Source organism: Anastrepha obliqua, unplaced genomic scaffold (assembly GCF_027943255.1).
Source record: "Anastrepha obliqua isolate idAnaObli1 unplaced genomic scaffold, idAnaObli1_1.0 ptg000076l, whole genome shotgun sequence".
NCBI lineage: Eukaryota > Metazoa > Arthropoda > Insecta > Diptera > Tephritidae > Anastrepha > Anastrepha obliqua.
This window is the reverse complement of record NW_026562210.1, coordinates 17501-30000: the sequence shown is the minus strand read 5'-3', so window position 1 is coordinate 30000 and position 12500 is coordinate 17501. Positions and strand designations below refer to the sequence as shown.

Here is a 12500-nt window from a genome sequence, read left to right as displayed (position 1 = left end):
AATATCAAAAGTTAACTAACCAATGATATTGAAGCATATAAATCGAATCATAACTATATGAAACTCGAATTTGAGCCATATTAAACTGGTAATATTGTGATTTTATGCCTGGTTTTCCATACGTTAGTTTAAATAGAGAGTTATGGAATATAACCTTGGCATATTGGCACTAAAATATATAATAAAGACATTTCAAATCAAACTGAAATGTATTGAAATGAATTTTTCCCATACATTTTTGACAATGTGAGGTGTGCATGGCAAAAAACACTCACGGTGAAGGCATGTGATATAATATGAAAATATCAAAAGTTAACTAACCAATGATATTGAAGCATATAAATCGAATCATAACTATATGAAACTCGAATTTGAGCCATATTAAACTGGTAATATTGTGATTTTATTCCTGGTTTTCCATACGTTAGTTTAAATAGAGAGTTATGGAATATAACCTTGGCATATTGGCACTAAAATATATAATAAAGACATTTCAAATCAAACTGAAATGTATTGAAATGAATTTTTCCCATACATTTTTGACAATGTGAGGTGTGCATGGCAAAAAACACTCACGGTGAAGGCATGTGATATAATATGAAAATATCAAAAGTTAACTAACCAATGATATTGAAGCATATAAATCGAATCATAACTATATGAAACTCGAATTTGAGCCATATTAAACTGGTAATATTGTGATTTTATGCCTGGTTTTCCATACGTTAGTTTAAATAGAGAGTTATGGAATATAACCTTGGCATATTGGCACTAAAATATATAATAAAGACATTTCAAATCAAACTGAAATGTATTGAAATGAATTTTTCCCATACATTTTTGACAATGTGAGGTGTGCATGGCAAAAAACACTCACGGTGAAGGCATGTGAAATAATATGAAAATATCAAAAGTTAACTAACCAATGATATTGAAGCATATAAATCGAAGCATAACTATATGAAACTCGAATTTAAGCCATATTAAACTGGTAATATTGTGATTTTATGCCTGGTTTTCCATACGTTAGTTTAAATAGAGAGTTATGGAATATAACCTTGGCATATTGGCACTAAAATATATAATAAAGACATTTCAAATCAAACTGAAATGTATTGAAATGAATTTTTCCCATACATTTTTGACAATGTGAGGTGTGCATGGCAAAAAACACTCACGGTGAAGGCATGTGATATAATATGAAAATATCAAAAGTTAACTAACCAATGATATTGAAGCATATAAATCGAATCATAACTATATGAAACTCGAATTTAAGCCATATTAAACTGGTAATATTGTGATTTTATGCCTGGTTTTCCATACGTTAGTTTAAATAGAAAAAATTTTCGAATATATATACATATATGAAGAATCTATATTCTAATACTAACATGTTATGGAATATAACCTTGGCATATTGGCACTAAAATATATAATAAAGACATTTCAAATCAAACTGAAATGTATTGAAATGAATTTTTCCCATACATTTTTGACAATGTGAGGTGTGCATGGCAAAAAACACTCACGGTGAAGGCATGTGAAATAATATGAAAATATCAAAAGTTAACTAACCAATGATATTGAAGCATATAAATCGAATCATAACTATATGAAACTCGAATTTAAGCCATATTAAACTGGTAATATTGTGATTTTATGCCTGGTTTTCCATACGTTAGTTTAAATAGAAAAAATTTTCGAATATATATACATATATGAAGAATCTATATTCTAATACTAACATGTTATGGAATATAACCTTGGCATATTGGCACTAAAATATATAATAAAGACATTTCAAATCAAACTGAAATGTATTGAAATGAATTTTTCCCATACATTTTTGACAATGTGAGGTGTGCATGGCAAAAAACACTCACGGTGAAGGCATGTGAAATAATATGAAAATATCAAAAGTTAACTAACCAATGATATTGAAGCATATAAATCGAATCATAACTATATGAAACTCGAATTTAAGCCATATTAAACTGGTAATATTGTGATTTTATGCCTGGTTTTCCATACGTTAGTTTAAATAGAAAAAATTTTCGAATATATATACATATATGAAGAATCTATATTCTAATACTAACATGTTATGGAATATAACCTTGGCATATTGGCACTAAAATATATAATAAAGACATTTCAAATCAAACTGAAATGTATTGAAATGAATTTTTCCCATACATTTTTGACAATGTGAGGTGTGCATGGCAAAAAACACTCACGGTGAAGGCATGTGATATAATATGAAAATATCAAAAGTTAACTAACCAATGATATTGAAACATATAAATCGAATCATAACTATATGAAACTCGAATTTGAGCCATATTAAACTGGTAATATTGTGATTTTATGCCTGGTTTTCCATACGTTAGTTTAAATAGAAAAAAATTCTCGAATATATATACATATATGAAGAATCTATATTCTATACTAACATTTTATGGAATATAACCTTGGCATATTGCCATTAAAATATATAATAAAGACATTTCAAATCAAACTGAAATGTATTGAAATGAATTTTTCCCATACATTTTTGACAATGTGAGGTGTGCATGGCAAAAAACACTCACGGTGAAGGCATGTGATATAATATGAAAATATCAAAAGTTAACTAACCAATGATATTGAAGCATATAAATCGAATCATAACTATATGAAACTCGAATTTGAGCCATATTAAACTGGTAATATTGTGATTTTATGCCTGGTTTTCCATACGTTAGTTTAAATAGAGAGTTATGGAATATAACCTTGGCATATTGGCACTAAAATATATAATAAAGACATTTCAAATCAAACTGAAATGTATTGAAATGAATTTTTCCCATACATTTTTGACAATGTGAGGTGTGCATGGCAAAAAACACTCACGGTGAAGGCATGTGAAATAATATGAAAATATCAAAAGTTAACTAACCAATGATATTGAAGCATATAAATCGAATCATAACTATATGAAACTCGAATTTAAGCCATATTAAACTGGTAATATTGTGATTTTATGCCTGGTTTTCCATACGTTAGTTTAAATAGAAAAAATTTTCGAATATATATACATATATGAAGAATCTATATTCTAATACTAACATGTTATGGAATATAACCTTGGCATATTGGCACTAAAATATATAATAAAGACATTTCAAATCAAACTGAAATGTATTGAAATGAATTTTTCCCATACATTTTTGACAATGTGAGGTGTGCATGGCAAAAAACACTCACGGTGAAGGCATGTGAAATAATATGAAAATATCAAAAGTTAACTAACCAATGATATTGAAGCATATAAATCGAATCATAACTATATGAAACTCGAATTTAAGCCATATTAAACTGGTAATATTGTGATTTTATGCCTGGTTTTCCATACGTTAGTTTAAATAGAAAAAATTTTCGAATATATATACATATATGAAGAATCTATATTCTAATACTAACATGTTATGGAATATAACCTTGGCATATTGGCACTAAAATATATAATAAAGACATTTCAAATCAAACTGAAATGTATTGAAATGAATTTTTCCCATACATTTTTGACAATGTGAGGTGTGCATGGCAAAAAACACTCACGGTGAAGGCATGTGAAATAATATGAAAATATCAAAAGTTAACTAACCAATGATATTGAAGCATATAAATCGAATCATAACTATATGAAACTCGAATTTAAGCCATATTAAACTGGTAATATTGTGATTTTATGCCTGGTTTTCCATACGTTAGTTTAAATAGAAAAAATTTTCGAATATATATACATATATGAAGAATCTATATTCTAATACTAACATGTTATGGAATATAACCTTGGCATATTGGCACTAAAATATATAATAAAGACATTTCAAATCAAACTGAAATGTATTGAAATGAATTTTTCCCATACATTTTTGACAATGTGAGGTGTGCATGGCAAAAAACACTCACGGTGAAGGCATGTGATATAATATGAAAATATCAAAAGTTAACTAACCAATGATATTGAAACATATAAATCGAATCATAACTATATGAAACTCGAATTTGAGCCATATTAAACTGGTAATATTGTGATTTTATGCCTGGTTTTCCATACGTTAGTTTAAATAGAAAAAAATTCTCGAATATATATACATATATGAAGAATCTATATTCTATACTAACATTTTATGGAATATAACCTTGGCATATTGCCATTAAAATATATAATAAAGACATTTCAAATCAAACTGAAATGTATTGAAATGAATTTTTCCCATACATTTTTGACAATGTGAGGTGTGCATGGCAAAAAACACTCACGGTGAAGGCATGTGATATAATATGAAAATATCAAAAGTTAACTAACCAATGATATTGAAGCATATAAATCGAATCATAACTATATGAAACTCGAATTTGAGCCATATTAAACTGGTAATATTGTGATTTTATGCCTGGTTTTCCATACGTTAGTTTAAATAGAGAGTTATGGAATATAACCTTGGCATATTGGCACTAAAATATATAATAAAGACATTTCAAATCAAACTGAAATGTATTGAAATGAATTTTTCCCATACATTTTTGACAATGTGAGGTGTGCATGGCAAAAAACACTCACGGTGAAGGCATGTGAAATAATATGAAAATATCAAAAGTTAACTAACCAATGATATTGAAGCATATAAATCGAATCATAACTATATGAAACTCGAATTTAAGCCATATTAAACTGGTAATATTGTGATTTTATGCCTGGTTTTCCATACGTTAGTTTAAATAGAAAAAATTTTCGAATATATATACATATATGAAGAATCTATATTCTAATACTAACATGTTATGGAATATAACCTTGGCATATTGGCACTAAAATATATAATAAAGACATTTCAAATCAAACTGAAATGTATTGAAATGAATTTTTCCCATACATTTTTGACAATGTGAGGTGTGCATGGCAAAAAACACTCACGGTGAAGGCATGTGAAATAATATGAAAATATCAAAAGTTAACTAACCAATGATATTGAAGCATATAAATCGAATCATAACTATATGAAACTCGAATTTAAGCCATATTAAACTGGTAATATTGTGATTTTATGCCTGGTTTTCCATACGTTAGTTTAAATAGAAAAAATTTTCGAATATATATACATATATGAAGAATCTATATTCTAATACTAACATGTTATGGAATATAACCTTGGCATATTGGCACTAAAATATATAATAAAGACATTTCAAATCAAACTGAAATGTATTGAAATGAATTTTTCCCATACATTTTTGACAATGTGAGGTGTGCATGGCAAAAAACACTCACGGTGAAGGCATGTGAAATAATATGAAAATATCAAAAGTTAACTAACCAATGATATTGAAGCATATAAATCGAATCATAACTATATGAAACTCGAATTTAAGCCATATTAAACTGGTAATATTGTGATTTTATGCCTGGTTTTCCATACGTTAGTTTAAATAGAAAAAATTTTCGAATATATATACATATATGAAGAATCTATATTCTAATACTAACATGTTATGGAATATAACCTTGGCATATTGGCACTAAAATATATAATAAAGACATTTCAAATCAAACTGAAATGTATTGAAATGAATTTTTCCCATACATTTTTGACAATGTGAGGTGTGCATGGCAAAAAACACTCACGGTGAAGGCATGTGATATAATATGAAAATATCAAAAGTTAACTAACCAATGATATTGAAACATATAAATCGAATCATAACTATATGAAACTCGAATTTGAGCCATATTAAACTGGTAATATTGTGATTTTATGCCTGGTTTTCCATACGTTAGTTTAAATAGAAAAAAATTCTCGAATATATATACATATATGAAGAATCTATATTCTATACTAACATTTTATGGAATATAACCTTGGCATATTGCCATTAAAATATATAATAAAGACATTTCAAATCAAACTGAAATGTATTGAAATGAATTTTTCCCATACATTTTTGACAATGTGAGGTGTGCATGGCAAAAAACACTCACGGTGAAGGCATGTGATATAATATGAAAATATCAAAAGTTAACTAACCAATGATATTGAAGCATATAAATCGAATCATAACTATATGAAACTCGAATTTGAGCCATATTAAACTGGTAATATTGTGATTTTATGCCTGGTTTTCCATACGTTAGTTTAAATAGAGAGTTATGGAATATAACCTTGGCATATTGGCACTAAAATATATAATAAAGACATTTCAAATCAAACTGAAATGTATTGAAATGAATTTTTCCCATACATTTTTGACAATGTGAGGTGTGCATGGCAAAAAACACTCACGGTGAAGGCATGTGATATAATATGAAAATATCAAAAGTTAACTAACCAATGATATTGAAGCATATAAATCGAATCATAACTATATGAAACTCGAATTTGAGCCATATTAAACTGGTAATATTATGATTTTATTCCTGGTTTTCCATACGTTAGTTTAAATAGAAAAAATTTTCGAATATATATACATATATGAAGAATCTATATTCTATACTAACATGTTATGGCATATTGGTGTTATTGTATTTTATTCCTGGTTTTCTATAGTTAGTTTAAATAGAAATAAATTTTTGAATTCAAAATTTTATATTCTATACTAGCATTACATAGAAATTATCCTCAACTGTTTGTTTCTTGTATAAATACAGGAAATTAAACAGATGATGAAGAGAAAAAAATAAGAAAAACAAAAATTTATAAGAAAAATTAAATTTTAAACAAAGGAAAAGAGGAGAAAATTTTTTCAATCATATATATTTATGATTAAAAAATAGAATTATGAAATTATTAATTTCAATTCAAAGAGAAAAATTATGTAATATATGAAATTATTACATTAAAAATGCATTTGAAAAAAAAGTAAAATGTTATTAAGAATGATAAATTATTTGAAAATTGGCAAATATTAAGAAGAAATATCGTTCTTATATTTTTATATAAAATATATAATATAGAGAACGAAAATTCTTTTTCATAAAAAACGGTTTTTGAATTTTGATAAGAAAAGCTAAAGGGGGGTCGCCCCTTTACTTTTTATATACACCGTAATTTATGAAATTTTCAAATATGAAAAACAAAGAAAAATATATAAATACAAATATTATTCTGGTTGATCCTGCCAGTAGTTATATGCTTGTCTCAAAGATTAAGCCATGCATGTCTAAGTACAAACAAATTAAAAGTGAAACCGCAAAAGGCTCATTATATCAGTTATGGTTCCATAGATCGTTAACAGTTACTTGGATAACTGTGGTAATTCTAGAGCTAATACATGCAATATAAACACGGACCTTATGGAACGTGTGCTTTTATTAGACTAAAACCAAGCGATCATTTGATCGTTAAATTGGTTGAACTCTAGATAACTTGCAGATCGTATGGTCCCGTACCGACGACAGATCTTTCAAATGTCTGCCCTATCAACTTTTGATGGTAGTATCTAGGACTACCATGGTTGCAACGGGTAACGGGGAATCAGGGTTCGATTCCGGAGAGGGAGCCTGAGAAACGGCTACCACATCTAAGGAAGGCAGCAGGCGCGTAAATTACCCACTCCCAGTTCGGGGAGGTAGTGACGAAAAATAACAATACAGGACTCATATCCGAGGCCCTGTAATTGGAATGAGTACACTTTAAATCCTTTAACAAGGACCTATTGGAGGGCAAGTCTGGTGCCAGCAGCCGCGGTAATTCCAGCTCCAATAGCGTATATTAAAGTTGTTGCGGTTAAAACGTTCGTAGTTGAATTTGTGCTTCATACGGGTAGTACAACTATATATTGTGGTATGTACATTACCTTATGTATGTAAGCGTATTACCGGTGGAGTTCTTATATATAATTAATACAATGTATTTTTTATATATTCCTCCTATTTAAACCTACTTCAGTGCTCTTCATCGAGTGTTGTTGTGGGCCGGTACAATTACTTTGAACAAATTAGAGTGCTTAAAGCAGGCTCCAAATGCCTGAATATTTTGTGCATGGAATAATGAAATAAGACCTCTGTTCTACTTTCATTGGTTTTTAGATCAAGAGGTAATGATTAATAGAAGCAGTTTGGGGGCATTAGTATTACGACGCGAGAGGTGAAATTCTTGGACCGTCGTAAGACTAACTTAAGCGAAAGCATTTGCCAAAGATGTTTTCATTAATCAAGAACGAAAGTTAGAGGTTCGAAGGCGATCAGATACCGCCCTAGTTCTAACCATAAACGATGCCAGCTAGCAATTGGGTGTAGCTACTACTATGGCTCTCTCAGTCGCTTCCCGGGAAACCAAAGCTTTTGGGCTCCGGGGGAAGTATGGTTGCAAAGCTGAAACTTAAAGGAATTGACGGAAGGGCACCACCAGGAGTGGAGCCTGCGGCTTAATTTGACTCAACACGGGAAAACTTACCAGGTCCGAACATAAGCGTGTAAGACAGATTGATAGCTCTTTCTCGAATCTATGGGTGGTGGTGCATGGCCGTTCTTAGTTCGTGGAGTGATTTGTCTGGTTAATTCCGATAACGAACGAGACTCAAATATATTAAATAGATGCTTTCAGGATTATGATGTTGAAACTTATATAGCCTTCTTTCATGCGTACATCTTGAATGTACAAGTGTTTGAATGTGTTTATATAAGTGGAGTCGTACCTGTTGGTTTGTCCCATTATAAGGACACTAGCTTCTTAAATGGACAAATTGCGTCTAGCAGTAACGAGATTGAGCAATAACAGGTCTGTGATGCCCTTAGATGTCCTGGGCTGCACGCGCGCTACAATGAAAGTATCAACGTGTATTTCCTAGACCGAGAGGTCCGGGTAAACCGCTGAACCACTTTCATGCTTGGGATTGTGAACTGAAACTGTTCACATGAACTTGGAATTCCCAGTAAGTGCGAGTTATTAACTCGCATTGATTAAGTCCCTGCCCTTTGTACATACCGCCCGTCGCTACTACCGATTGAATTATTTAGTGAGGTCTCCGGACGTGATCACTGTGACGCCTCGTGTGTCACGGTTGTTTCGCAAAAGTTGACCGAACTTGATTATTTAGAGGAAGTAAAAGTCGTAACAAGGTTTCCGTAGGTGAACCTGCGGAAGGATCATTATTGTGTTCCATATCCGTAAGAAAAACAAACAAACAAACAAACAAACAGACAAGCAAACAAACGAACAAAAAGAAAAAAAAAAAAAAAAAAAAAAGAAAAAAAAAAAAAAATTTATATAATTATTTTGAATCCATAATTCTTTTTATTCTTTTTCATTCAATTTGTGATCCATCAATTATATCATATTAAATATAATATATGATGGTACATTTTGTAATGTTTTTTCTTATTTTTTTCTTTTAAAAACCTTTAAACATGAAAATAAAAAGTTGTACTTATTATTCATTTGATTGAATGATAAGTTAATTTGTTCACAATAACAAAAGTGGTATATATTTATTATATTATTATATATACATAAAATGATTAAAAAAATACAAAATAATTGAATCATAATAAATACCACCACTGTATTATTGTTGAACTAAGACATTCGCAACTTAATAAAAATGTTTAGAGTTAAATATATTTGATATATATTATTGAAAGAAAATCAATTTATATATTATTAATATTATTTAATTTTACTCTTTCAATTAATATATGCAAAAAAAAATTGACATTTGTTATAAATAAAAATAAATAAAAAAATACTCTAAGCGGTGGATCACTTGGCTCATGGGTCGATGAAGAACGCAGCAAACTGTGCGTCATCGTGTGAACTGCAGGACACATGAACATCGACATTTTGAACGCATATCGCAGTCCATGCTGTTATGTACATTAAATTCAATTTTAAAGTACTGCTTGGACTACATATGGTTGAGGGTTGTAAGACTATGCTAAATAAGTTGCTTATTCTTTTATAAAAATAATTGAATTTAAGCAAATGTGTATATTATTGGATTTTAAATAATTCATAATATTAATAGCAAAAAAAATAAAGATATATAATGAATTTTATTTATTATATATTCTTTAAAAAAAAAATCCTCTCAAATAAAATGAAATGATGAAAATATTGAATCTAAGTATTCTTTACAAAAAATTTTCATATTATTTATATATATATATAAAATAATAATTTATATATGTAATTAAAAGGAGGAATGTCTAGCATAAAAATTAAATTTTTTATTCTAGGATTGCCTCATTTTACATTATTATTATTTTTATATATTTACAATATATAAAAGGAGAAAAGAAAAATAGAGATGAAAAGATGATATAATTTTTTTATTAAATTGTGAGAAGATAAAAAAAGAATATTAAAACAACCTCAACTCATATGGGATTACCCCCTGAATTTAAGCATATTAATGAGGGGAGGAAAAGAAACTAACAAGGATTTTCTTAGTAGCGGCGAGCGAAAAGAAAATAGTTCAGCACTAAGTCACTTTGTCTATATGTCAAATGTGAGATGCAGTGTATGGAATATCTTAATATCTAGTATGAGAAATTAACGATTTAAGTCCTTCTTAAATGAGGCCATTTACCCATAGAGGGTGCCAGGCCCGTATAACGTTAATGATTACTAGAAAGATATTTCCAAAGAGTCGTGTTGCTTGATAGTGCAGCACTAAGTGGGTGGTAAACTCCATCTAAAACTAAATATAACCATGAGACCGATAGTAAACAAGTACCGTGAGGGAAAGTTGAAAAGAACTCTGAATAGAGAGTTAAATAGTACGTGAAACTGCTTAGAGGTTAAGCCCGATGAACCTGAATATCCATTATGAAAAATTCATCATTAAATAATTAAAAAAATAATGTGCATTTTTTTCATATAAGGACATTGTAATCTATTAACATAATAAAGTATTTATCAAAAGATCATTGGTGATATTAAGTTTATTTAAATTAATTTGCTTTTTAAGCATATTAACATAAAATAAATACTAATGATTTGATAAAGTGTTGATAGATTTTATTATATATAATGCTAAAATTCATTTTTTGAATTTTACAAAAAATTTAATATCTATGATATTAATATTTATTTGTATGCATTTATATGATTAACAATGCGAAAGATTCAGGATACCTTCGGGACCCGTCTTGAAACACGGACCAAGGAGTCTAACATATGTGCAAGTCATTGAGTTATATTAAACTTAATGGCATAATTAACTTAACTTAAATATAATGGGATTAATTTTTAGTCTATTTTTTAATAAATAGTCAATTAATTCAATCCCGGGGCGTTCCATATAGTTATGTATAATGATAATTTATTATTATTTATACCTCTAACTGGAGCGTACCTTGAGCATATATGCTGTGACCCGAAAGATGGTGAACTATACTTGATCAGGTTGAAGTCAGGGGAAACCCTGATGGAAGACCGAAACAGTTCTGACGTGCAAATCGATTGTCAGAATTGAGTATAGGGGCGAAAGACCAATCGAACCATCTAGTAGCTGGTTCCCTCCGAAGTTTCCCTCAGGATAGCTGGTGCATTTAAAAATTATATAAAATAATCTTATCTGGTAAAGCGAATGATTAGAGGCCTTAGGGTCGAAACGATTTTAACCTATTCTCAAACTTTAAATGGGTAAGAACCTCACCTTTCTTGATATGAAGGTTGAGGTTATGATATAATGTGCCCAGTGGGCCACTTTTGGTAAGCAGAACTGGCGCTGTGGGATGAACCAAACGTAATGTTACGGTGCCTAAATTAACAACTCATGCAGATACCATGAAAGGCGTTGGTTGCTTAAAACAGCAGGACGGTGGACATGGAAGTCGTAATCCGCTAAGGAGTGTGTAACAACTCACCTGCCGAAGCAACTAGCCCTTAAAATGGATGGCGCTTAAGTTGTATACCTATACATTACCGCTAAAGTAGATGATTTATAAAACAATTTCGATTGATTTATAAATTTTGAAACTTTAGTGAGTAGGAGGGTACAATAGTGTGCTTAGAAGTGTTTGGCGTAAGCCTGCATGGAGCCGCTATTGGTACAGATCTTGGTGGTAGTAGCAAATAATCGAATGAGACCTTGGAGGACTGAAGTGGAGAAGGGTTTCGTGTGAACAGTGGTTGATCACGAGTTAGTCGGTCCTAAGTTCAAGGCGAAAGCCGAAAATTTTCAAGTTTTTAATAAAAAAAAAATATTAATAAAAATATATTTAAAAATAATTAAAATACTTGAATTATTTTGAACGAAAGGGAATACGGTTCCAATTCCGTAACCTGTTGAGTATCCGTTTGTTATTAAAAATGGGCCTTGTGCTCATCCTGGCAACAGGAACGACCATAAAGAAGCCGTCGAGAGATATCGGAAGAGTTTTCTTTTCTGTTTTTATAGTCGTACTACCATGGAAGTCTTTCGAAGAGAGATATGGTAGATGGACTAGAAGAGCATGACATTTACTGTTGTGTCGATATTTTCTCCTCGGACCTTGAAAATTTATGGTG

The 12500-nt window shown here is 30.0% G+C and overlaps 1 non-coding gene and 2 pseudogenes across 1 annotated transcript; all 3 read left to right on the top strand.

Moving 5' to 3' along the window:
• Nucleotides 1-7148: 7148 nt before the first annotated feature.
• On the top strand, nucleotides 7149-9139 carry LOC129251814 (small subunit ribosomal RNA). The gene has a single exon (XR_008583122.1). It is a non-coding gene; the product is annotated as a small subunit ribosomal RNA (ribosomal RNA).
• Nucleotides 9140-9730: 591 nt separating this feature from the next.
• LOC129251820 (5.8S ribosomal RNA) lies at nucleotides 9731-9911 on the top strand (annotated as a pseudogene).
• Nucleotides 9912-10353: 442 nt separating this feature from the next.
• LOC129251819 (large subunit ribosomal RNA) overlaps nucleotides 10354-12500 on the top strand; it is a 4204-nt pseudogene continuing 2057 nt past the window's right edge.